The following is a 24976-nucleotide window of genomic DNA, read 5'->3' as shown; positions in this document are numbered from 1 at the left end:
CAGTATAGAGAAGCAAGGACATGAGTGAACACAGTTGAATTAACACGCCCTCAGTTTGTTTCACTGCAACCATTGAACAGCAGCTGATAAAAATCTTTCCTTTCCCTCAATGCATTTATCTATATGGAAATAGTATCCTTTTATGGAACGTATCTCGGAAGTTTTTTTAAAAATTATGTTCCTTTCAGAAAAGCATAACAATCTCGTTGTATTTTGTTGTCTAACAGCTTGAGGCTCTGATCAGCTGATGGCTTGGAGAAAAGAGACCCCATTTTCCTAAATAGCCTGATCTACATATTCAAATTGAATTGAATTAAGTACAGCCAATATGTGCTTGACTTTACACTAAGTATTTGTTTTGACTGCAGTGAGCATTTTGTAATCATCTCAATTTGCATATGCAAATTCAGGTTCATTCATATTTGGAATGTTATATATCAATACATCAACTATTTGGCAACAAGATGGGGGTGGGGGACAGGAGGAGGATGAGAAATGTTAGTTAAGTGCGTAATTGGGAAGGGTTGGGGTCAGAATGAAAAAGGCAAATAGAAACACTGCAACTAAACTATTCAGGCAAAATTATTAAAAGGTCAACTTTCTCAGTCACTGTCAAAGAAATAAAAACCACAAAAAGCCTGTTTCTTTTTCATTGATAATCACATTTCTCAATTCCTTCTCCTAAAAGTACATGCATCTTGAAATAGTTATATAATATGCTGCTGGTTAAATTTTCTTTTTCACTAATGAATGGAATGAGAAAGAAAATTAAATGGAAAATTCACAAAGCCATTATGGAATGATCAAGATGGGTATTTTGTTTCGAGAGATTGGACAAGGAAGTTGGATAACATTTCCTCTAGCATGTTGCTTGTTCAGATTACCACTTCTGGGCCTGTTAATTAAATCCAAGTACAAGAGCGAAATTCTTCAAATATTCTGCAGCTTGCCTCTCACAGGCAGCTAGTAGCAAATCCAACTCAATTAGTGTCAAATGACACCTTTAAGATTGTCAAACCAACAGTCTTTGAAGTGGCTTTCAAGGAATGATCCGATTTAAATTTATACAATTAAGTTATTTAGGTTTGAAATCTGACCAATAAGAAAGACAAGGAGAATATTCAAACAGTGGTATCCTTGCAACAGCCAACGACTCCTTGCCATACATTTAAAAATAGAAGGAAGCTCATTAAAAATAATCTTCAAACTATTTTCACTGCACATCCTACAACCTGAGCGTTTTGAGCACAAGTGCAATAACATTTTCTGCATAGAGTACAACAGCAAGGAGGTTATGCTCAACTTACACAAGACATAAGTTGACCTCAGCTGGAATTTTGTGTATATATCTGGTGCCGCATTATGGGAAGGATGTGAACACAGTGGAGAGAGTTCAGAAGAGGTTTACAAGAATGGTTCTGGGGTGAGAAACTTCAATTATGAGGATAGATTGGAGAGTTAGGGCTAGTCTCTTTGGAGAGGAGGAGGTTGACAGAAGATTTGATAGAGATAGTCAAAATCATGAAGGGGCAGGACAGAGTAGATAGGGAGAAACTGTTTCCCTACAAGAAGATACCAAGTTAAGGTGATTTGTAATAGAAGCAAATGTGATGCAAGAAGTGGTTTGGGTCTGGAATGCACTGCCTGGAAGTGTGGTGGAGGGAAGTTTAATTGAGACATTCAAGAGCGCATCTTGAAAATAAACAATATGCAGGGGTATGCAGAAAAGTCAGGGGAATGGCACTCAGCCTGAATGCTTGTTTGGAGAGCCAGTGTAGACACGATGAGCCAAATGGCCTCACTGCGCCTTAACAGTCCTGTGATGGACTGTGGGACCCATATACTTATACTTTGAAAAACAAATCACTGAATTGAATGCAGCACTTTCTACCACAAAGAGTAGTTGAAGTAAATGGCATAGCGAAAGCATAGCTAAAAGCATCTATGCTAAGTACCTGGGGGAGAAAGGAATAAAAGAATATGCTGATCAGGGCAGGTGAAACAAAAATAACATAGACCAATTAAGCTGAATGACTGGTTTCTTTGCCAAAAATTGAATTATAGACTCCCTATAGTGCAGGAGCTCGCCATTTGGGCGACACGATAGCTCAATGGTTGCTGCCTCACAACAACAGGGACCCGAACTCAATTCCAGCCTCGGTGACCGCATGAAGTTTGCCTATTCCCCCCACATCTGCTGGGTTTCCTCTGGACGCTCCAGTTTCCTCCCACAGTCCAAAGATATGTAGGTTAGGTTGATTGGCCATGCTAAATTGTCCCTTAGTGTCAGGGGAATTAGTAGAGTTATGGGGATAGCGCCTGGGTGGGATTGTCATCAGGACAGACTCAGTGGGCCAAATAGCTTCCTTTTGCACTGTGGGAATTCAACGCGATTCGGCCTATTGAGTCTGCACCAATTTTCCGACAGATGGAATTTTATGTATATTTCTGGGTGCTTCATTATGGGAAGGATGTCAACAGAGTGGAGAGAATTCAGAAGCGGTTTACAAGAATGGTTCCGGGGTGAGAAATGTCAATTACGAGGATAGATTGAAGATTCTTATACACTATTTGCTGATATGGAGATACTTGGCAGAAATTCTGATTCTGGTTTGACACCAAAATTCAGCAATATAGTTGTATATGCCACCACTGGGCCTCTGTCACACCCTCACTCATCAAAGCAATACGGCCTTTGAAGCCTTTGCAACACAGTCACCTACTTGTGTGATACATTTTGTTAGCCGATTTGTTATTGAATTGTATTCAAGTAAAATCAAGTGGTCTTGGTGCCATTACTTCACTGTTGAGTACATTTTAGATCTCAGCAAAAGAACTGCTGGTATCAATTTGAGAAATATATATATGTTAATAGAATCATGGATTAAACTTTAGATGACTACCAAGTCTCTGTGGTCCAATGAGACAAAATTAGAAATTAGAGAACGCTTAAAATTTAATCTTATTTATTTCCACGTACTTAGAGATTTAATAAGAACTATTACTTTTCTACAAAGGATCATAAAGTTGTTGAATTAATCATCGGAGTTAGTAACCAAACCAGAGACCGTGTCATTACTTAAGGCTACGTCAGACAGGCGAGTGAAAGAATAAAGGATGTGGAACAAGGATGACACACCTGATTATCCACCACACCGGCAGTTGTCTAAACACCAAGATGGACTGGTTGGGAACACAAATTCTTTGTAGAAACTACTACATGGGAACAAACAACATGAAGATTCTATCTTCTTTCGTAACAGACAGCCCTTCCCAATAACAGAAACAAGCAGTAGGCCATTGGGCCCTTCAAGCCTGCTCCACCATTCACCTTGATCATGGCTGATCATCGAATTCAATAGACTGATCCTTCCTTCCTCCCACATCACTTTAGCCCCAAGAGCTATATCTAATTTCTTCTTAAACTACTAGAGCCAAAGATCATGGACTTTATCTCATCGACCAACATTTAAATAAACATCAAGTTTGGGCCACTTTGCAAGGTCATATTTGCATTTATATAGAACACAGAACATTACAGCGCAGAACAGGCCCTTCGGCCCACGATGTTGCGCCGACCAGTTAAAAAACAATGATCCACTAATCTAAACCTATCCACGGATCTCTTAAATGCCCCCAAACTAGGCACATTTACAACTGCAGCAGGCAGGGCATTCCAATCCCTCACCACCCTCTGGGTAAAGAACCTACCCCTCACATCCGTCCTATAACTACCCCCCCTTAATTTAAAGCCATGCCCCCTCGTGCTAGCTTTCTCCATCCGAGGAACAAGGCTATCACTATCCACCCTATCTAAACCTCTAATCATCTTATATGTTTCAATAAGATCCCCTCTTAGCCGCCTTCTTTCTAGCGAAAACAACCCCAAATCCCTCAGTCTCTCCTCATAGGACCTCCCCTCCATACCAGGCAACATCCTGGTAAACCTCCTCTGCACCCTCTCCAAAGCCTCCACATCCTTCCTGTAATGTGGGGACCAGAACTGCACACAGTACTCCAAGTGCGGCCACACCAGAGTTGTGTACAGTTGCAACATGACGCTGCGACTCCTAAATTCAATCCCCCTACCAATAAACGCCAAGACACCGTATGCCTTCTTAACAACCTTATCTACTTGATTCCCAACTTTCAGGGATCTATGTGCACATACACCTAGATCCCTCTGTTCATCCACACTATTCAAAGTCCTCCCGTTAGCCCTATACTCAACACATCTGTTATTCCTACCAAAGTGAATTACCTCACACTTCTCCGCATTAAACTCCATCCGCCACCTCTCGGCCCAGCTCTGCAACCTGTCTAAGTCTCCCTGCAAACTATGACACCCTTCCTCACAATCTACCACACCTCCGACTTTGGTGTCATCAGCAAATTTACTAATCCACCCAACTATACCCTCATCCAGATCATTAATAAAAATTACAAACAGCAGTGGCCCCAAAACAGATCCCTGAGGCACACCACTCGTAACCGAACTCCACGACGAATATTTACCATCAACCACCACCCTCTGTCTCCTATCTGCTATCTATAGCACCTTACAAAGCCAGTACACAAAATAGAAAATTAACTCGAGTTTTAACTTGGTCATAACTGAATGCTAGAACTTGGCATTAACCTGTGTGTTCCTTATTAGTTTGGAATATAAACAAACCATGGAGTTAAAAATAATACTAACTTTCCCATGGAATTGCTCAGAGTCAGAGGATATGTTGTTTTGTAATAGGGGCATTGCTTCATGACAATGCACACTTTTTTCACATTAATGTCTTTCCACTTTTTTTACTCAGTGTTGTTCCACTTCAAGCCAAAATAAGACATGAAGACAATGTGATGTTTATGACAAGTGTTTTAGCAAACAAAATTCCGGGTCAATTTTCCTCCCTTGGCCTGGGTATGACATCACAATCATTATTCATTCTCTTGCACCTTACCCAAGAGGCCGTTATTCATAAAAATATCTGGGCAAAAGGCATCAAAAGCTTAAACTGCGGGGCAAATCACTGCCAAGCAAGGGGTCCTCATCTGTCAGACAGTGTAGGTGGCTAGGCATCAATTGGAGGAGGTCACCCTTAATGACAGCCCCTTCCTCACTCAGGGGTGCTAAAGTTAGCTACAGCTATCATTTACTGCCAGCCAGATTCAGTTAGCTAATTTACCACAGAACCCAAGAGCTGGACTTTGGACGACTGGACTGGTGTGTGCAAGTTTATTTTCCTACTCTGAGCCAAACCGCTATTTAAAGTTTTATCATTTTCATATTCAAAACTGGCATTAGCAAAAAAAACATGGTAAACAGATTAATAGCACTTAAACTTACAAATACAGGAGCATGCAGTTTGCCCCCACACAGCTACCCATAATACTCTTAAAAAAGCAATTCCTCATTGTATCACTTTCCCATCCATCATGCTTTAGGTCAGTCCATCACTGTCTCATGCAAATTTCAGGGTCACTGAAAAACGTACAAACAAATAAAGGTAATCATGAATGTCAAGCTATCCAGGCACATACTGGAGCTATGATGTCCCCCTCCCTTTATTGATCTATGTGAACTCACCCTATTATTTATCAACTAAAGCAAGAAATAATTACACCAGCAGAATAATGCGTGATGTTTTAGTTGATCTGGTCTTGGGAAAAAAAAAATCAGTACTTCCTTCAAATGGCAACTATCAAAACTGTAAACAGGACCTAGCACTTAAATCCTAGTGTGACAGCCAAGAAATAAATGTCATGCTTCAAAACAAAAAGGGACACAGAAACAAAGACAGCCATTTGATGCAGGAGCCAAAGTGTCTGTAACCTCAAGGTATTACAAATTACATTCATTCTTTGAAGCAGAGGAAAAATAGAAGCAATATAGGGATATGTCTCACAGATATTAGTGATTATAAGAAATTGAATCTCACCTTGGGAGTATTGTGCATCACATGACAGAACATGAAGCTTTTAACTGGCAGGACCATGCAAAATCCATGAATATAGCTATGAATGTGCTGTAAACTGTGGAGACACTTAATGCCAAAATTGTACACATCACACCTTTCCCTTAAATAGTAGCAAAACACCTTGAATGCCAGAAATCTGAAATCAAAACTAAATTGCTCAGGAGGTCAGGAAGTATCTGTAGAGAAAGAAAAACAGAGCTTACGTTTCAAGTCAATAACCTCTCTTCAGGTGACCTGGAACACCAACTGCTAGTCTCTCCACAGAGGCTACTTGGGCTGCTGGATTTTTCCAGCATTTTGTGTTATTATCCATAATGTAGGACTCCTATACCGAAACTAAGCCGTAAAGTTATCAGTTGATTTGCTGCAGCTTTAAAAAGTGTAATGGGATCTTCAAATTTGAACTAAATCAGCTGATCAGAGACAGATTGAATTTTAAATTGACATTATAAAGGACAGAATCTCCAATAACTGCAGTACGGTGGCACAGGGGCATGGGGGCACATTGGTTAGCACTGCTGCCTCTCAGTGCTAGGGACCCGGTTTCAATTCCAGCCTCAGGGGAGCATGTGGAGTTTGCATGTTCTCCCCATGTTTGCATGGGTTTCCTCCAGGTTCTCCAGTTTCCTTCCACAGTCCAAAAATGTGCAGGATAGGTGGATTGACCATCTTAAATTGCCCCCCCCACCCCCAAGTGTTGCAAGATGTGTAGGTTAGGGGAATTAGCGGAGTAAATATGTGGAGTTATGGGGATAGGGTCTGGATAAGATGCTCTTTCAGAGAGTTGGTGCAGACTAGATGGGCTGAATGACCTGCTTCTGCATTGTGGGGATTCCATACTACTGTACTGAACTTTCCACCTGAACTGTTTGTCCAGGCCTTCATGTGCAGCTTCACAAATCTCCTGACCAGAAACATGAGTGTTATCAAGACAGTAAAGTAGTTTGTGCTCAGTATTTAACGATCCAAAGTTATCTTAAAATGGCTGTAAACAGAGATAACATCCTGGTGAATTCTCACCACTGCTCAAATCATTCTTTCGCAAAGTTGGAATGATTTGCACTCTTCTTCCCATAGACTCTAAGAATAGCTGAAAAGCAGCATTCCATTTCAGGGGCAAAAAAAAGAAAAAGCTTGTTGATTATTCCAGGGGTGAGGCAGACCTTATCCTATCTGGAGGAAATCAAGAATAAAGCAAGTAGAATAAAGTGATGTGTGGAAAAGAAAAACGTTACAGATCCAAATGTACTACTTCTGACAGATCTAAACGCACAAGTGTAGTTAAAACAAAGTCGCTACTTAGTAAAATTATCATTACTGTATCAATATTGTAGAAGTCTCATTCAAAAAGAAATCCGAAAACTACAAAACACACAATGCAGTTTGTTCTATGAGAGTTTGTGTGCACAAATTATGTTTCCTTACTTAATAGTGACTACGTCAACAGTATTCTACTGGTTGTCAAGCGACTTGGAACATCTTATTCCGCCAAATTACAAAACATGTAACTGTTCAGATATGTAGAATTCAATTCCTTTAAAAAGCATTACATGGAAATTTCAGGTTGTTAACGGATAGCTTAATAGAAGCTGAGACAGTAATAAGAAATATGCTTTGTAAAAATAATTGTATTACTGCATACTTTATTTAAACCTTCAACTGAGACAGCATTAGAGGAATTTGAAATACCAAATCACTAGAGCAAGTATTGAACCTACAAAAGGTGATAATAATAAAAGGGCACCATGAAATTAGTTTTACTCAGCATCAAATAAAAGCTCAGCCAGTCCAAAGTGGATTGAAACTCAAGATAAGGCAAAGCAATATGCCAATTATCCCAAATCACAGTTGCTGAAATTAGAAATAAATATAAACAAGTAAAATTACTAGCAAAAAAAATTACATGATCTTTTTGTGCACTGTTATGAATCAGCACTACTGGCTTCCTTCCAAAACTCAAAACAGTGGGGTTTTCCCTGTTGAAGTATCCCAATCTTAGTCTCTTTCCTCAAATTTCCCTAGCAATGTAATCAGCAGCTAGACTGGTTACACCTTTATTTGATGGCCCTGAACGCAGTCACACTCAAGCATCAGATTTTACACAAAATATATGGAAGATAAGCCATGTGCCAGCAGGAATTTCAATTTTAATAATGATAAAAATTTCTGCAAGAATTTTCTTTGGAGGCATGAAGATAATTTGTGCTTCTTGCTATTCAAGTTTTGGAATTACTTCGAGGTGCAGCAGTTGTTATATGTGCAAATGCAGAAACATTTTGTACAGAGCCAGATCTCACCAAAAGGCAGCAAGCAAATGTGATGTTCCTGTAACTATAGATATGGGAATCTTGCATGTCTTCCTCAAATGAACCCTCTTTTTTAAAAAAAATAGACAGGGCATCGAACAAAGCAGTACTTCTTCAGGAATGCACTGTGTTAGCCTTCATTACAGACCAATCTTAGAAAATGTTCACATTTAGCACAAGATTAAGAACCAAAACCTTCATCCAAACTATCTGCCCTCTGCCTCTATCCATCTTACAGAGCAGCCACGAAAGAGCTTTAACTTGGTAATGCCAAATGGGCATAGAATGCATTTACTGTAGTATGATTAGTAATCCAGTGGTTATGGTGATCAATTTGAAGATGTTATCCATCATACTGGATTTTACCCAATCAAACCCAAAAGCACTACATTTTAATGCAGTTTATTAAACCACACTAGTGACTGCAATCAACTGTTATGGTTTAATAATCTTCATTTCAACTTAATTTATCCCAATTTTCCAGTCACATTTCTCTTCATTCTCCCTTAAACAAGAAATTTCTCAGCAACAATGCAGCCTGCCACATGTCACTGCTTCAAATAAGAGCAACCAGGGGCATTTACATGTTTCAAGCTTGAAATAATGTAAACAAACAGTATGTAAATAGCACTGAATGTCTACTAAAGTCAACAAATCAAGCAAGCGTATTGCGAACTTTTAAATAAGTCAATCGCAAGATTAGTAGCTCCATATACTTGTCACCATTATTTCTTGCAAAGTGCCTTGGAACCTTCTGCATGTAAAATGCACTATACACATGCAAGTTGTTGCTGTCATCCTATTTTAGTAGCATGCCTTTTCAGCTCTATGTTTTGGACCAGTAAGATTTTTACAAACTTTGCTACTGCCTAATGAAAAGTATTAACCTGAAGCTTTAATTGAGATACCCTCTCCAAGAGCGCTGTCTGCAAAGCCAATTGTCTCTAGCTCGTCTGCTTTAATTTTTAACCTTGATGATTGACTTGACTGCTATCCAGTCAAAATAAGTCACAAAGATTAGCATTTACAGTTACAAACCCAACCAAATGTACTTCCGGCAAACCAGAGATGACTGTCAAGAAGAAAATCAATGTTATTCAGAGATATATACAAACTAGCAGGTTACTCAGCCCTCCAAGCCTGCTCTGCCATTCGATAAGATCATAGCCGATCTGACTGCAGCTTCAACTCCAATTTGCTATCTGCCCCATATCCTTTGTCAATCAAGAATCTAACTAATTCAGCCTTAAATATATTCAATTACCCTGCCGCCACTGCTCTCTGGGGAAAAGAATTCCAATTCCACAAATTAACAACTCTATTTTAAATTGGAGATCCCTTATTTTTAAACTGTCTCTCCTAGTTTTTTGATTTGATTTATTATCACACATATTAACATAGTGGAAAATATTTTTTCTTCTGAGCTATACAGACATTCATAGATGTTCATAGAGAAGGGAATGAGTATGCAGAATGTGTTACAGTTGTAGCTAGGGTATGGAAAAAGATCAGCTTAACGTAAGGTAAGTCCATTCAAAAGTCTGAAAGCAGCAGGGAAGAAACTGTTCTCGAGTCAGTTGGTATGTGATCTCAGACTTCTGATTCTTTTCCCCGAAGGAATTGGAAGGTGGAAGAGAAAATATCCGCAGTGCGTGGGGTCCTTAAATTATGCTGGCTGCTTTTCTGAGGCAGCAGGAAGTGTAGACAGAGTCAATGGATGGGAGGATGGTTTGCGTGATGGATTGAGCTACGTTCACGACCTTTTGTAACTCCTTGTGGTCTTAGGCAGAACAGGAGTCATACCAAGCTGTGATACAACCAGAAAGAAGGCTTTCTATGACGCATCTGTAAAAGTTGGCAAGAGTCATAGCTGACATGCCAAATAGTTTTAATCTCCCCCATAAAGGGAAACATCCTCTCAGCATTTTATGTTTTGATAAGATTATCTCTTATTCTTCTGAACTCCAATGGACACAGTCCCAATTTGTCCCAATATTCATTAGATTACCTCTTCATTTCAGGTGAATCAAACCATCCCTGCACGGCTTCTAATGCTATTACCTCCTTTCTCAAGTAAGGAGACCAAAACTGTACACAATTCTAAATGTGGTGTAACCAACCCCCTGTGCAATTGTAGCAAAATTTCTTTACTTTCATATTCCACTCCCCTTGCAATAAATGACAACATTCAGTTTGCCTTCCTAATCATTTGCTGCAACTGCATGTTAGCTTTTTGCGATTCACATACAAGATCACTAACATTAGCTAATGCAATTACTATCTAAAATAATATACTGCTTTTCTAGTCTTCCTGCCAAAGCAGACAACTTTTCATTTTCCCACACTGTCCTCCATCTGTCAATTTTTTTTCCTATTCACTTAAACAATACCCCTTTTGGGATTAATTATCCCTCCTCACAAATTACCTTCCTAACCATCTTTATCTCATCAGTGGAGTTTGCACATCCTCCTGGCGCTCCAGTTTCCCCTCTCAGTCCAAAGATACGCGGGTTAGGTTGATTGGCTAATCCAAATTGCCGCTTAGCGTCCTGAGATGCTTAGGTTAGAGGGATTAGCAGGTAAAGTACGTGGGGATAGGGCCTGGGTGGGAATGTGGTCAGTGCAGACTCGATGGGCCAAAGGGCCTCTTTCTGCACTGTAGGGTTCTATGATTCTATGATTAACTTAGCAGTCATACATTCAGTCCCTTCATTCAAGTCATTGATATAGATTGTAAATGATTGAGGCCCCCCATTGGTCCCTGTGGCACTCCATTAGTCACGGCTGGATAAACGATCCATTTATCCCTATATGCTGCTTTCTGTTAGCTAATCAATCCTCAATCCATGATAACATGTCGTCCCTTAAACCACCACGTGCTCTTTTGTGTTGCAACCTTTCGTGGCACCTTGTTGAATGACTTTCGGAAATCCAGTTTCATCACATCTAAAAGGTGCCCTTTTATCCACATATCTCAAAAGAACTCTAATTTGTCTAACATAATTTCCCTTTCAGAAGGGCATGTTAACTTTGTCTAATTGCATTAACATTTTCTCCAAGTGCCCCAACTTCATTAATTTTCCCCCCATGACAGACGTTAAGCTAACTGGCCTATAGTTATCCCATTCCTGTCTCCCTCTTTTCTTGAATATAAAAAAAAAGTTCCATTTACTCTTTTCCAATCTGATGAGATCTTTTCAGAACCAAGGGAATTTTGAAAAATTACAACCAAAACATCTGCTATCTCCACCACTTCTTTTAGAGCCTTAGGATGAAGTCCATCAAGTCCTGGTGACTTGTCAGCTCTCAGCTCTAATAGTTTTCTCAGTACCTTTATCCTTTCCCAACTGATTATAATTGTTTAAATTCCTCCCTCCTTTTTACCTCTTGATTTACAAGTACTTCTGGGTTGTTACTGTGTGTTCTTCAGTGAAGACAAGACAGAAAATACCTGTTCAATGCTTCTGCCATCTCCTTATTTCCCACTAATAATTCCCTAGACACTCACTTTATATATAGAGGAGCTTTTCCTTTTTAAATACTCAGAAATTCTCAAAAGTTTTTATATTTCTAGCAAGTACTCTAATTTCTCCCTCGCTCCGTTTTCACTAATTATTTGCTAATTTTTGTCATTGTTTACTGATTTGTTGTCAAATTTTCTGACCAACCACCAATCTTCACAAAACTGCACTTTTTAATTTAATACCATTGTCAACATCTTTAGTTAGCTATGGATAGTACATTCATGCACCAGACTGTTCACTAATGGTTAATCTTTCCTGGAGTATAAATGAACAGGTACTTCCTGCACCCATCTTTGTGAGCTACAATTGAGTGCGATAGAAGGTTAAATTAACCAAAGGTGGCACAGGCACATACAATCGAGCTTTCCATCAAGGAGATGCTATACCTTCAGGGGGAGGATGAGTGTAGGACAAAACTTAAATTGCAAACAGAAACTTTCTTGGCAGACATGCCACACAGGATAATGCGGAGTATATTTACATTTTGAGGGAAAAGAATTATGTAATAATAAATGCTGGCATGCTCAGCTTTGCAATAGCAATAAAGCAATTACTTTACATAAAAACCATCCCTCAAGAAAAGCAGAGAGTTAAGATTCAAATCTGCCCATAGATCATTTGCAATAAGTTCAATGGTGACCTTAAATTGCTGGTTACTAAAACGTATGCTTCGGCAGTAAAATAGTTTGGGGAATTATGAACACAGAATACAGTTTTTCAAAATCAGGCTAAAAGAGGGATCTCTGCCTGAAATTTTATGCCTTTCCAAACAAAATTCTAGCTTTACGAAAGGCCCATTTCAATCTCAACAAGGAGAAATCTCGAGCAGAGCTAGAAGGGGTGCCACATTTCAAAGGATTGGTGGTATTAAATGAAAAATGTACGCAGAGCTGCAGTCCAGGGTGTGGAAGATGAATCTAAAGACAACCTGTGATCTCTCAAAGTTATTCATATAATCCGTACAGTGAGTGAATCAAATACCACATACATTTTTAGATTCTGGAAAGAGACCCTAGCCAAAGTTCCACGTGATGGATTTATACTGTCAATAGCACAAAACATTAATTTGAATCTTCTAAAACCGGAAAAAGTTATCTTTACTCTAATAAAATGGGAAAAAATAAGAAAGGTTTGGCTGCAACAGTCAAATGAATGGCATTTAAGTAGCAGATCTAAGTTACTACTAAACAGGAAACTTTGAAAGTGATGCCATTCAAGATATAGTTCTGAAAAGAAAACCATAAATATTGGTAATTTAAAAATGCTCAAAATACATAGTAAGCTTAACAGTGGGTGGACAGTTAATCTAACCTATGAGCGTGATAAGAAAATAATTCAAAACACCAAATGAGCGAAAAGAACAGGAAAGTTATTTTGGCGTGTTTGAAAATGCATTCTTAAGGCACAGTGCAAAAAAGTGCCAGGATGCAATTCTTATCAGTAGTGGGGGAGGGGTGTGGTGGGGAGGGGTGTGGTGGGGAGGGGCTGATGGAGCCTCAGCTCACTCAGGAAGCCAGCTGCTGAGCTCAGGAGCACCATTGTGCATCCAGCTGCACCTCCCCACACTGATCACTGCATGCCAGTCCCTCCCCTCCCCTCAGTCATTGAACCCCCTCCCCTACAAACTTCTATCCCACCATAATTGCTGATTCCTCCCTTCCACCCCAATCGCCATCCCTTCTGCAGTTCCTTCCCTCCCACCCACCCCAATCACCATCTCCTTCTGCAGAGTTCCCCCTCCCCCTCCCTGATTGCCTGCCACCCTGGCAGAGTTCCCTCCTCTCATCCTGCCACTGATCGTGCCCCCACCAGAGTTTTCTCTCCCACCTCCTTGTTACTGCCCGTGCCTGATGGGCAGCATCAAGGTGGCACTGCATACTCCCTCCCCCCACCCCCACTATCCAGACAGCTTTAATGGCTTCCAGTCCCTCCAGCAAGGCCATCACCTCTGGTCTCCAGGGAGCAGCTCGACAGGCAAAGTGTTAAGTGAGCCCAGACAACGGAGTCCAAGACTCACCTAAACCATGTCATTAATATTTAAATGGGCGTTGAGCTCTTTCTGGGCGCAAAGCTGACTTTGCTGGCAAAACAGGGCAGGTACGATTTTTCGCCTCCAGCCTGATCTCCCCACCTTGCCTCACCGAAAAGCAGGCGGGATGAGATCACAAGATCGTGCCCTGTGTCTTCATAAATGCATCCGATCTGCTCCAATTCCAGTATTTTTTTATTTTCATTCCAAAAAATGTGGGATTTATTTAAAAGATTTTTGTACTATCAAGAAGCTCAAATTAAAATAGATCTCTACCTGATAGCCAAGCAGTTAAAGATAATGCCCATTGTGCCATTAATTCACCAACAGAACAAAAGGTTCCTTGTTGGGTTCCTGAACTTCATTCAGCAAGCTTTCAGCAGAGGCGTGCATGGAGGTGACATAACTGACACTGTCTCTGGAAAGTCATTGTGGAATCAGAATCCTGCTTCTGATCACTATTCAGAAACCTTCCCCAAAAAGTCTGCACATGTAGTAACAGACAAGTTTAGAATCTAACTTGGTTAAGATTCTCATGCTGTTCCTCATTCATCAGAATAATGTGCTGCCATGGTGACATGGGGGCAGTAGGATAAGATTACCAGCATCAATGAGCCCATATCCCTGCAAGGAGTAAACACTTTCAAGAAAGGAGGGCGGACTGGTCTAGCTTAATTGCTGGTTACTATAACATATGCTTCGGCAGTAAAATAGTTTGGGGAATTATGAACACAATACAGTTTTTCAAAATCAGGCTGAAAGAGGGATCTAAAAGGCAGCATCTCTGACAGTGTAGCACTTCAGTACTGCACTGGAGTGTCAACTTCATTTTGAGCTCAAATCCTGGAGTGGAGCTTGTGACCAAAAATCTTGCAATTCTGGATGAGCGCACCACGACACATGACATACTATTTTTTAAACAAAGAAAACTATCAACCTCAATCAGCTGGGATGAAAAAAATTATAGCATCAAAAACGTGCAGCATTGCAAGATTCAGACCACTTTTTCAAAAAGCCAACATGAATCTCAAACCATTTTAATGTTTTATCTTTTCAACAAAAACATTTAGAAACTTAACTTTGATTTGTTCATTTGCAATTTGCTATAGGCTTTGACAAAGTTGTCTGGATTTGAAACGTCAGCTCTTTTCTCTCCTTATAGATGCTGCCAGACCTGCTGTGATTTTCCAGCATTTTCTCTTTTGGTTTTGAAATTGTATCTTGGTTTCCTGAATCGAAAACCTCATTAAGATACGAAGTTTGCTTAAAATGTCACCAAAGAAAAAAATGCCAAACTTTTAAAGAAAAAGACAACTATTAGATATACCTTAAATATGTATTATTTTCACCATTGTGGCACAACATGGTAAAACGAAATAGAACAATTAACCACTCCTCTCCGAAAAATTCAAAAGTTCAAAAAATGCAACTGTTAATAGTCTGTTGCACATTTTACAAACGAATGGAGTCATGAAAATACGTGGATAAACTACATATGCAGACAGTAGACTAGAGTAAAAGGCCATCATATTTCTATTTTCAACAAATGGCAAAAAGACTGAAAATTATACTTCCATCCATTTGAACCAGAATAGACTGGTACTGGCTTGGCATATCATCTCATCAGAAGGATGGTTCCATTAACAATGTCACCTGCTCAGTACTGTTGTGTCAATTTGCTGATTAGCCCCCATTCCTTGTGCATTTATTGGTGGTGGTGGTGGTTGGGGGCGGGGGGGGGGGGTTGCTGGGAGAGGAAAAAATAGCAATTAAACGCAACAAGCAGTAAAGATTTGTCACTTTTTGTCTACAAGCATGGTAGTAGCAGCAATACCGATTTCAAAAAGAAATTAGACAGGCCCCTGAAAATAAACTTGTAGGATCACAGGGAGGAAGCAAGGGAAATGACTGGATTGCTTTACAGAGCATGAACTCAATAAATCAAATAGCCTCTTCCTAGCCCAATAATAATTTGACTCGACTGCACTGGTTTCAACCTACACATGTTCAAGTCCTTAAGTGAACTATATCCTCACAACTTAGCAAAATTAAAAGAACTTTATAGCCAGAATAGTGGAATATAGTTGAAATTATATTATGCCTTGAATACGCACTAGCTAGCCCTGATTTAATCCATAGCAAAATTACATTTACAACTGAAATTTTACAGGAAAGACCAGCAAGATCAACCCTTGAAGTATTTTAACTAAATCCCAGTTCTCCTAAAACAATCAAAGTTATTAGCTGGAAGTAAATGGATACAATCAAAACAGCTACCTAAAAAATGCTGCTTTGGTGCTCGTTAGCCCAGGTAAGCTCAACCTCCAATTTCTACGGTCCACACAAGAATATACATTAAGTATTAAAGACCATGGTTTATGTTCCTCTGAAAGGCAAGTATCTCAAGCTGCTGACACCAACATAGCTTATAAAGCCCTGCCACAGTATTAAACGGAGCCCTTTCCAAATTTTCCAGCTACTGAAATTCAACACGTTTAACCAGCAAATAAGGAATGCACACTCCACACGTATACAAGGCTTCAGAGCAAATGCTGGAAAATGGGATTAGAATATGTAGGTGCTTGATGGCCAGCACAGACACGATGGGCCACTTGTTGTGTTGTAAAAAGCTATGACTTGAGGACAAAATTGTCTGGGCTTCAAAGCTTGGATTATGAAGACTGATCACCATTACTCTTAACCACTAAGTATCTTGTATCACAACAATAAAGGATAAGGGCTACTCATTCCATAATCAGGAGGAAACTTGTGTTAATGGAAACATAATTTGGTGTAAATTGGACCCATTTAGTTTGGGCCACCGACTAAATTACTTCCTCACTTCTCTGCTTCCGATCACTAAATCAAAAGATACTCAACACCAGTGACTTTTCACTGTGATCATTATTAAACTCCCAAAAAACAACAGAGTTGCTGTTACGGGAAAGTAAAGAGGCAAGGAAAAAAAGTTATTAATTTCCCAGGGTTACTTGTGAAGTTCTGAATGTCTCGATTACTTCCAGTCCGAAACTTTTCCGCTTTGAATTCACATCTGGTCAGAGCTTCAGCCTGGAATCTTGCACTTTCAAATGCCAAACATTCAAGGAACCCTCAAGACTAAATTGATTTGTTTCCTCACATTACAGCAGATATTTTTGAGGTGGAGTGCAGTCATTTGTCTTGAAACATGGAAGTGGCAGGAACAACTCATTCCCATCTGTGTAGGTCCAATAGACTCCCCTTCAGCCTCAGTGTCAATCAAAAAAACCTGGACAAAACACATCTCTTACCTATTCTATTCATAGAAAAACAAGAACGTTGAAATAAAAGGATGTTCTGGCTTTCATTTATATAATCATAGAATCCTACAGTGCAGGAGGAGGATATTTGGTCCATCGGGTCTTCACCAACCATAATCCCACTCAAGTCCTATCCCCATAACCCCATGCATTTACCCAGCTAGTACCCCTGATACTAAGGGGTAATTTAGCATGGCCAATCCATCTAACACATCTTTGGACTGTGGGAGGAAACCGGAGCACCTGGAGGAAACCCACGCAGAGACACGGGGAGAACGTGCAAACTCCGCACAGTGACCCAAGCCGGGAATCAAACACAGGTCCCTGGCCCACTGATGCCTCACAGTGCCAGGGACCACAGAAGATAGATTTCAGGAGCAAGATGTTAGGCAGAAATCCAAGTCTCAGAGAGACTTAGACTAACAGAGAATCAGTGGCATCAGGGTGGATGTACACAATCTTAAAACTTGAAAAATAGTAAAAGATACTGAAGCCATTGAAAATATCACGTATGGTTGTAACAAAATGTTTGTGTGTTTATGTTTGCTGCTGGGAAATGGCTGAAACAGGGGAAAACAAATGAATACATCACAGAAACAAAATGTTTTGCTAACTTCCTCAGAAGGTCTCAGTGTAAACATCTCAACCAAAAGACAGCAACTCTGAAAGTTACACTTCTTATTAATGAACCGAAGTGTCTGTTTACACTGTTTGCTTAAATTCCTGGACTGTGGCTTCTAATCCACAACTTTGAAGAGCATAGCTGACATTCGTAACGAAGTGGTTGTTAGTAAATTGCAAGAACCAACACGCAATCAGGCTGAAGATAACATCACAACCATGCTAAATCTATCTTCATCCAGCAACCGCCAATTGGATTTCCAGTTAGGATCACTATACAGCTGGCTGACCATTTCCTCTTCCCTCAGAACTTTATCGTTCCAAAGTACTCCTGGCTGGCTTTCCTCATTCTACAGTCCGTAAGCCTAAGATCATGCAAAACTCTACTGCCTTTGTCGTAATTCACACCAATCCCACTTACACTATGCTTGTTGACTTGTATTAGCTCCCATCAAGCAACATCTGATTTTAAAATAATTATCCTTGCCTCACCCCTATCTTTGTAATCTCCTCCAGCCCCACAATTCTCTAATATTTATGCTCTTCTAATTCCAGCCTCTTGAACATTTTCAATTTTCACTCCAACACTCGTGCCTCTGCCCTCTATTGTCTCAATTTAAATTCTGGAATTATGGACAATCCTACAAAAATAGCTCAAAGTTGTTGATGCTACTTTAAAAGGAAATATCTCAAATGTATTTGCTAATTGTGAACAAATCTGAACTTGTTCACCTCAAAAGGTCTCAGGCTGGTGTTTGGTCTATGATATGTTTCTCAATTGGTCTCAAATCTACAACAGAGAAATCGGGGCAGACAGAATTTCAGCATCAGTCCTCTCGATGAAGAAATTAAATCAGAGGCCATATACCCAGAATGCCATTCAGTAACTTTTGCTGCACATGCAATGGAATCAGGTCAGGTTGGACTATTCCCCAGATCAATGGGCAAACCATTATTGTGGAGGAAAAGTATAGGTTGTACCTCAGAAAAAGGAGAAAAAAAAACTTTTACAGATGACAGAAACAACAAACAGCTGTTTCTTACACTACAGATGGTACAGCTGTAGTGGAATCACTCTTTCAAGAGGATATATAACCTATACTACATAAAAACTAGAATAGATATGCGCAACTAAATCTGTACAGGTTTTGAAAACCACAACCATAATTACTTATATACACAGACTGTAATCTGTTCTTGCCAGATTTCCAAGGTCCAGATATTCAAGCCAAGTTCAATTGGTGTTAACCAGATATGAAGATCCTCTCAATAACCTGGAGTTGAGGAAGTGAATCACTGGGCATTAAAGACCAAAGTTTGACCCATTCTGTGGCTCAGTTTTCCAGATCTTAGCTGAGATGGCTACACTTCAGCCTCAGCACTCAGGTTAGGGAGAGGAATAATGTCACCTGTTATGGTACCCAGCAAATCCAGGTTGGAGGTGCATGAACTATGAAAGTATAGGCAATTTTGGTTATTTTTAATCAAATGAACTATACAAAACTAAAAGATACTCAGTACCATCTTGAATGCAATATTTTGTCCTGCACAAACACATAATAATGAGACCATGCAAATTAACATTGATGAACTTTTCAATCCAAAATCACCATTATTGCACTGACCTTTACTACTATGCAATAAAGCTCCATGCACCTCTATGGCTATTCCCAACCATAATGGAATTTTAAAAATTGTATATATTATAAAGCTTTGGAATGGCTTTCTGCCATCTTGACAAGTGGAATTTATGGTCAATGAAGTTTCAAAGACTGCAAGAGAAGAACTGCTTAAGTTTCAAAGCCTTATCAGAACTCAGGCTTTAAATTAGTTCTCTTTCTCTTTTGGATGCTGGAAATTTTCTAAATGTTAGCCATACACCAAATGAAAACAAGCCCATAAATTAGATTTCACTGAGACAGGTGCACATGCAAACCTCTTCAAACATGAAGCACCTGCTAATGATTAGATTAAATTCCCAGAGAGGAGTATGACACATGAGCAGACTGAGAAATGTCATTTAATTAAATTTATTTCAACATTACCTTGGCTACGACAAGGAAAATCAACTGGAGGAATTTGTGAAGTTAACTAATTTTCATGATGATACCACCAATGTATATTTACACACTGATCCAAAAGAAAGTGACATTAGGAGTGATGCCTATGAGGTTGACATCAATGTTCTACTCCCAAGAATGTCAGCCTGGAAAGGGGAAAGGAGGAGAAAAGTGATCGCCTGACTTTTCCACAAATCTCAAGTTGTGCACTACAACCTAGCATTCAATTAAATATATTACACAGGAGGATCATTTGATTGTTAAGCTGTGTACAACAGCATTATGTTGAGGGCATCCCACAGTAGGTATTCTCAAAGCCTCAAAGTTGCAGTTATGTAGCATGATGATCAAATGAACCTCCTGTTGCAACATGGATGGCTTTTTAAACAGGGACAACCTTAAAATACAAGTAACACCAAGAAACATTCTCATCTTTCACACTCAAGAATCCACTGCTTTTACCATGAGAGTGATAAAGGAGCCCAATCATTTTTTTTAAAAACAGCACTCTGGACAAATGCCAACTTCCTTACTTTTGCTCAAAATAACATTTACACATCAGAAGCAAGCTTTTTATTTTGCTGCTTGGCAAGCCCTTTGTATCAGAGAAAGAGGCTTGCAATGCAAGTTTTTGCATGGCATTTTCCTTGCATCTGCCTCTAAGCCTGAAACAGGCCTCTCTCTACACTTGTCCACCAAGGGCATGACTAGATCACATAACTAATCAGTGTCAAATATCAGTCAGCACACAATGTTCTCCATAAAGCTCTCTCCAGCAGCTATGAAAAACAGGTTGCAGCAAAGCAGAGGGCATTCTATATATTCCTTGTCTCAGTTAAAAAGGCATAAACACAGTGAAATTTTACAGACCTGTTGCATCAGGGACAGGGCCATAAAATGTCGCAAGCCATTAGATGTCCATTGACTCCAGTAGGGCTGGAAAATGTTCTGGGGGGAGGGGGGTGGCATTCTGCTACATATCACAAGCTATGGTACAATGAACAAATAAGTATTTTCATTTGTCATTCCACCTCAAGACCGCAAGGAACTACAAAAGGTCATGAATGTAGCCCAATCCATCATGCAAACCAGCCTCCCAAACACTGTCTCTGTCTACACTTCCCGCAGCCTCAAAGTTGCCAGACACAATTAAGGACTCCACACACCCTGGACATTCTCTCTTCCAACTTCTTCCTTCGGGAAAAAGTTACAAAAGTCTGAAGTCACATACCAACCAACTCGAACAGCTTCTTCCCTACTGCTGTCAGACTTTTGAACGGACTTATCTTGCATTAAGTTGATCTTTCTCTGCACCCTAGCTATGACTGTAACACTACATTCTGCATTTTCTCGTTTCCTTTTCTATGAACAGTATATTTTATGTGTATAGCTCGCAAGAAACAAAACTTTTCAATGACTAATAAATCAAATCAAAATATGCTTTTCCGTCTTCATGGTTCCTTCACCACCTGCTGCAGTCCGAGTCTAGCTTGGTCTGAGCCACTCAGAACTTAGGACTAGGGGCAGGAATAGGCAATTCAGATCCTCGAGCCTGCTCCACCATTCAATGTGATCATGGCTGATCTCATCTCAGCCTCAACTCCACATTCCTGCCTGTTCAAACCATTACTAATTAAAAAGAGGTCTATCTCCTCAAATTTATTTAATGTTCCTGCATCCACTGCGCTGAGGTAGTGAACTCCATATATTCACAACCTTTGAAAGTAGTAATTTATTCTCATCTTAGTATTAGGATAAGTGGTAATAGTTTTAAAACCATGACTAGATTGCCCCGCAAAAAGAAACAACCTCTGTACAGCCACTTCATCAATTGCCTTTATCTTATATACCTCAAGGAATGAAATTTTTTCTCACTCTCAAACTCTAGACAGTATTAATGAATTGACAAAAGCACGCAGACAAAATAATCAATCCTCTACTTCCTAATTTAAATGTTATTTACAGTAGGATGGTTTTAACTTGAACACATAATCTAGGCCACACTATTAGTGCTGCATTGTTAGGAGTACTATCTTTTGGATAGGACATTTCTATATACAATTGCACATAATGATCATATGGCACTATTCTTCAAAGAGCAGAGGGGAAATCTCCCTTTACCCTGGTCAACATTTGTCTCACTACCCAACACTACCAGCACCTAATGCCAATCAACTAGTCATCACAATGCTGTTCAAGACCTTGTTTGAGTGCTGTAATTTCCCAAGTAATACCATGACTAAACTATTTTTTATGGTCTTAATATCACAAAATGACTTGATAAACAGATATTTTGAATATAAATGCATAAATATATGCAATATACACATACTTCCTTCATGACCTAGTTCAGTCACATGGTCAGCAATTTTTACGAAGCTGGGAAATAATATAAAGGACGAATGCAAGAGTGCAGCAGAGACAGATAGAGATGAAGCAAAGAAAATTCATACAGTAATATTAGCGATTGAAATAAATAATTTATTTCCTGCAATTTAGGCCAAAAAGCCAACAATTTTTGTTGGTCATATTACCAGATGTAAAGTATCTTCATTTTCTTTGGCACTAAAAATGTAAACTTTGCCTGTAGCAAGTGCTTTCTGTAAAGCACTTTTCACTTGGCATTTGCAGCCTCAAGAGGAAGTACATCAGTACACTTCCTTTGTGTGCATACAGCAAGACATTTACCCAAAATATTTTGGCAAGCAAATTATCTCAGACCCACTACCCAGTAATGCCATAAACACTCATTTTCTTTTAGTACCTGCAAATACAGAAATTCAGCAGCATGCAGATGATATAAGATATACACAGATGAAATTTCATTTCCTAAAGACATTATGGACCAGATAAAATCCTCATCAGCACAAATTACTGGCAATGACTTCCCTCAGTTACACAGACGGATTGAATCAGGTTCTGCAGTTTTCTTGGAAGATAGAGCAGCAGGATCCTGTCAAGTAAAATGGTTTTCTGTGAGCGTGGCATGGGTTTGTCTACCAATTAAAAAAGAAAAAGACTTTCATTGAGAAACACCCTAAATCAAGACAATGTTCACCATCAACTCAAGCCAGCTTTCGGAAGACACGCCTGCTTGCTGCTAAGATGGTATTCACATGGTCTGACAACAGAGGCTGCTACTACAAAAGATGCAAAGGTCACTTTTTCACCTGATAAGCAGAGAACAGACATGCAGCTGTAAGCAGAGTTATGGATCATCAATGCATCACCAGTGTTAGGCTGCAGCACAGGCATCTCACCTAATACTTTACACCATGTACACATTTTGGCCCTACAAGCAAGGAAGTCTGGAAGCAAGCTAGCTACCTTTCTGAAATGGTTTCTGAACAGCGACAGAGATCCTTCTGGTGGGAGATGGTCTTTAAAAAGTCAATTTTTCATTAAGGTCTCAAACTCTTGGTAAGGCTGAAGCCTTTCACATTTTGGAATGAACTGTGAACCACCATGCTATATATTGATTCAGCTTCTTGCTGGATATTTGCAATATTAAAAGTTTAAAGGATTTTGAGAGAATAAAGGGTTAAAATAATTCAAAGAACACAGGCACGTGTGCACGCATATGTACACGCACATGTAGGTAAGGCATTGTTCATGAACCCAGAATGCTCCAAGTCACTCCAGACAACTTTTTAGTGTCATTGCTGCTGTAATGTTAGTGCACGCAAGGTCCCACATACAGCAAGTAATAATCAATGCTCCCTTTAAACTGCATAGGTGCACAATTGTTCAGTAATCGAGACGTATTAAGAACATAAGAAATAGGAGCAGGAGTAGGCCATCTAGCCCTTCGAGCCTGCCCCGCCATTCAATAAAATCATGGCTGATCTGTCGTGGCTCAGTTCCACATTCCCGCCCTCTCCCCATAACCCTTAATTCCCTCTCTTATCAAAAACCCATCAACCCGCGTCTTAAAAATATTTAGCGAGGTAGCCTCCACCACTTCTACGGGCAGAGAATTCCAGAGATTCACCACCCTTTGAGTGACGAAGTTCTTCCTCAACTCCATTCTAAACCGCCCCCCGCTTATCTTGAGGCTATGCCCCCTAGTCCTACTGTCCTTTCTGAGCGGGAAGAGTCTCTCCACCTCTATCCTATCCATCCCATTCATCATCTTATACGTCTCAATGAGATCTCCCCTCATTCTTCTAAACTCTAACGAGTACAAGCCTAGTTTATTCAGCCTCTCCTCATAGCTCAACCCCCTCAACTCCAGCATCAGCCCAGTAAACCTCCTCTGCACTCCCTCCAAGGCCAAAATATCTTTGCGTAAGTACGGCGACCAAAACTGCACACAGTACTCCAGCTGTGGCCTCACCAATGCCCTATACAGCCACAGCAAGACCTCCCTACTTTTATATTCAATCCCCCTTGCTATGAAGGCCAGCATCCCATTAGCCTTCCTGATCACCTGCTGCACCTGCAAGCTGGGTTTTTGCGACTCATGCACAAGGACCCCGAGGTCCCTCTGCACCATCGCCTGCTGCAGTTTTTCACCACGTAAGTAATAATCCTTCCTACCATTATTCCTACCAAAGTGGACCACCTTGCACTTGCCAACATTAAATTCCATTTGCCAGTTCCTGGCCCATTCGCCCAGCCTATCTAGATCCTTCTGTAGACTCTCCACACCCTCCGCACAATTTGCCGTTCCACCAATCTTGGTGTTATCAGCAAATTTCGACACCATACACTTGGTTCCCTCCTCCAGATCATCTATATAAATGGTAAATAGCTGAGGACCCAGCACCGAGCCCTGGGGTACTCCACTAGTCACCAACTGCCAATCCGAATAGCACCCATTGACCCCTACTCTCTGCCTCCTATTTGACAACCAATCCTCTATCCACGCTAACACCCTACCCCCAACTCCATGTCCCCTGACCTTCTGCAATAACCTCGTGTGAGGTACCTTGTCAAACACCTTCTGAAAATCAAGACAGACCACATCCACCGGCTCTCCTCTATCCACCGCCCTAGACACATCCTCATAGAACTCCAGTAAATTTGTCAGACACGACTTCCCTTTAACGAAACCCTGCTGCGTCTGTTCTATCAAGCAATTCCCCTCAAGATGCCTCGCTATTTCCTCCTTGATGACGGATTCTAACATTTTACCTACAACAGACGTTAAACTAACCGGCCTA

At 40.1% G+C, this 24976-nt stretch overlaps 1 protein-coding gene across 3 annotated transcripts in view; it reads right to left on the bottom strand.

Moving 5' to 3' along the window:
* The window catches only part of jarid2b (jumonji and AT-rich interaction domain containing 2b), a 457810-nt gene that overhangs the window by 259312 nt on the left and 173522 nt on the right, over positions 1–24976 (bottom strand). The gene's annotated exons all lie outside the window — the stretch shown is intronic.

The sequence above is a fragment of the Carcharhinus amblyrhynchos genome, chromosome 2, assembly GCF_965287045.1.
Source record: "Carcharhinus amblyrhynchos chromosome 2, sCarAmb.v2.hapA, whole genome shotgun sequence".
In the NCBI taxonomy this organism is placed as follows: domain Eukaryota; kingdom Metazoa; phylum Chordata; class Chondrichthyes; order Carcharhiniformes; family Carcharhinidae; genus Carcharhinus; species Carcharhinus amblyrhynchos.
Note: the sequence above shows the minus strand (reverse complement) of the source record. Positions and strands in the feature narration are given on the sequence as shown.